Raw genomic sequence first — 4,008 nt, forward strand, 5'->3', positions numbered from 1 at the left:
ATCGAGTAGCCAAGAGGTCGATAAAGCCTCTATAAAACAAAATATAAACCAAACAATCATAAAAACACGAGTGAGGACGCTCTCCCGACCCTAAAATCCTGCAAAAATCCGTCTAAAAGTACACAAAATACGGCCTTATGGCCAGCGTAAAAACCAAGGTCTAATAAAGTACTACCAACAAAACAAATACTATCCACCATAAATCCATGAAACGATATATAAAGAAAAAAAAAAGAAGTGTCATCACTCCGCATCCTAATCATCCATGATCTCATCACCACCGCCACCAGATGTGCCCGCTCCAACTGCATCATGACCTGCCACCCCACCAACACCAGCATCTGCACCCATACGCCAAGGGGCTAAGCAACCGTAGGGATATGACTGGGGCTCTCCACAAGTAGACCTTTCCACGCCGAAAGAGTGAAAAACTCAATTGTCGTCCCCAACGCCCCTCTACCACACGGGATGCGCTGCCTCGGTCCCGATGCCCTACACATAAGCCATCTCATGGAGGTTTTGGTGTGTCAAGGTCGCTGACACCCTCTCCATGAGCTCGCTCACTCTCATTTCAGGGCTATAAAAGGAGAGTAACCGGAATACTGGTACTGTAGAGGCATTGGCTGCTCTGGATGGGTCTCTGCCACCCTCTCCCTCACTCGCCAGGGTCCCCTCCCCACTCTAGGCTGGGCATCCTCAGGTCTCACCTGGTCCCCCTTCCTCGGCTCGGGCATCACCTATAGGATATCTGGGTCAATAAGGTACGACTGCCCCGCAGGTCGCTCCTCCTCCTTCTCCTCGCCAGAATCGGCAGACACCACTGCCGCTGGTAAAGGCTCTGTAGCGGGAAGGTGCTCGGGAGCTGGTATACGCATCCAACTCATACCCCACACTCTCCATGCCAACCCACCACCCTCCAAGGTTCTCAACCATTTCTGGTCGAGGAAGTACTCTCGGTCCAAGGTAGGCACCGCCGGGGTCAAAGGGGTATAGGCCGAGGAGTCCTCAAAGGTAGTCAGCCTCTCTGCCAACCGAGTGGCGAAGGCACCATAACTCAGAAAACGGGTGTCGGAAGAGGCCATGAAGGCCAAGCTGGCACACACTGATACCGTCGTCAGGTACCAAAAATAAAATACCTAGTTACACTAACATAAGCTAGCAGTAAGTAGGGTCGATCTCCACAGGGAGGCGGTCACTATCTACTTGTCTATTCGGTCTGTCTACGTCACAAGTTGGGGGTTTTAGTTGTTTGGACTAAACTAATGAGATTAAAGGAAGAGGAAATAAAAAGAGAGATTAATAATAAGAAAAGGGAACTAGGATGTCGGGTGATCAATGATTATCGGTCAATTGCAGCTAAGGTCACAGATCAGTCAGCTGTATCGGTCTAAGGGGCAACGAATATCTTCTTTCGGTCTCAATTCGCCCTAAAACACTAATAGCTTAACTTCCGCCCTCACTAAGGTGCCCTAATGCTCACTGCAGGTCTCACCCCTTCCAACCTTCCGGTCTAGGTCAAGGCATACCAATGTTAAATAAGCTAATTGTGTCGACTCAACTAGCAGGATACAATTAAAGCAGCGATAAACAACAGAGACATAATAACAACGACAGATCTGCAAACTAATTAGCAATTAACAATAATCATCGACTCCCCTAATCCTAGAAGAGAGAATTAGCTAAACATAATAAAGGGAAGAACAGAAACAAAGGAAAGAGAAATAATAAACATTAAATAAAGAGAAAAGGGAAAAGAGAGAAAGTTACAGTAATTCGGGAAAATGAGAGAAAGGAATGTTTACAGAGAAAAGAGTAAAGTAAAGTATCAAGGAACGCAGTCCAAGATGTGTAGAGTGAGAGAGAGTTACAAATGACGTCCCTCCTTCCTATTTATAGAAAATAGGAATTTTATTTGACCTAATGACGAATTAAAGCTAAAACGGCCCGAGCCCAATAGGAACTACTCGATCGAGCCCTTTAGAACTGCTCGATCAAGCAGAATTAAGCCCATACCATTCGATCGAGTAGAAAATATACTCGATCGAGCAAACCCTAAATTGAAGCTATTCGATCGACCATAATACATACTCGATCGACCTATTATTCCATCCAAAACCACTCGGTCGACTAGTAAAGTACTCGATCGAGTGATATCTAACTTCAGCAGCTCATAATTTCGTTAGTTTCAGCTTTGACTTGTCTTTTTAGCTCCCGAAATGGCTTTACGCATCCCAAGACAGCTACATTTCCGCTCCAAATTCACTCTTCCTCCAAATGCACGCGAAACGGACAGTAAAAGGCTTGATTTCACTACTTTCTGGTCCATTCCTGCAAATAAGGCAAAGCAAACCAAAGTAGCATATTCGGGGCATTTCGTAGCATAAAACTACTATAATAGCATAGAAATACGTGCATAAAAAGGCCAAAAAGGACTATATAAAATGCACGTATCAAATCTCCCCAAACCAAACCTTTACTCGTCCTCGAGTAAACTTAATACAAAATAATGAAACGGAAAAGATAACTCAGAGCTAGCTACAAATGCCCACTTAAACCAATTTAATGCAACAAACTAACACTTTTAGCAAAATGTCTAATGCAAACAAGTTGTAAGATGTTTATAATAAAGCTGAACCGTCGACCTTGCAAGACCTTTAATAATGGACTCTCACGGGTCACTCTTCTCTCATGAAGCAAAGGGTAAGCATATAAGTAAGAGAGAAAGAAAAATAGTTGCTCACCTAGACTACGACCCACATAAACATGCATGCAACTAATATGATAGACAATTCTAGCTACCGTACATACATTCGAACCAAACAAGGTCCGTCACAGCCGAGGGCTTACAAAAATATGGTAATGTGAGGCAATGGATAAGAAGAGGCAAAACATGTTATGGGAATGTGGAGGTATAGGCGGCCAAGCTAGTACCTAAACAAAACCATATAACAACATCCATTTCCAACTCAATTATAGAATTAAGCACATATGCCCTTCATTTGGCACAAAACTCACCAAACCGAACTGAAAATACTCCTCAAAAGATACAGATAAAGCATAGGAGCGAAACCGTCTCATCAAACAACATCTTTTTCTTTCTTTTTTTTTTCTTTTTTTTCAATTTTTTTCATATTTCATTTCTTTTTTTTCTTCTTTTTCACGTCTTTTTTCATCATCCTCCTTTTCTTCATAAATTACCAACTCCGAATCAATATAAAACAAGCCAAACTTGGCACGATAAATTATATACCGCAAAAACATACACTAAACTAGCTTGACAAGGCAGGCTAAATTTGGGATGTAGTTAAGGGTCAACAGGCAAATTTGGCTAATGTGGAGTTAAATGGGTAAAAATGAAAGAAAAGGAAATTGTAAGCACCTCCCTGCATGTGACACCAACCACTAACCCGAATGTATGACGACAAAAAGCAATTGAATTTCATATACGTGCAAATTAATGATACATGATATGCAAGGAGTAACTAACTACTCACAATCCTACATGAATCTGGTCATAAATGACACCAGTTTATAAGGCTCTAAATCTTAGAAATTATAATAAGTAGCTTGCCAAGATTTCAGGTCAAGTCTATATGTCCAGCTAAATTTAACATTAACTCGTAGAATATGCAAAAGACAAAGCTAAAAATATTAATCTATGTAAGGCTTAAGCAAAAAGACAATAGTAGAGCAATTTCGTCATTGAAATTCACCGTTCCGACTTGACCTATATGCAAAAATAAACGTGAATTTTTTTGAATTTTTGAGAATTTTTTTAATTTTTATGAGATTTTAAAATTTTTATAAAAATAAATGACAATGCATACAGAAATAAAACGTGATAGCAGGAATGCAGTAAGAACAACATGCAGACATGGATATGGATGCATAACCTCCCCAAACTAAACCGTACAATGCCCTCATTGTACCAAAACATGGAAAGGAAATGCAAACTAAAAGAGGAGAGTGAAGATGCGGAAAACTCACAAGATAACGCGAAGTAGGGAC

Source organism: Silene latifolia, chromosome 9 (genome assembly GCF_048544455.1).
Source record: "Silene latifolia isolate original U9 population chromosome 9, ASM4854445v1, whole genome shotgun sequence".
Taxonomy (NCBI): domain Eukaryota; kingdom Viridiplantae; phylum Streptophyta; class Magnoliopsida; order Caryophyllales; family Caryophyllaceae; genus Silene; species Silene latifolia.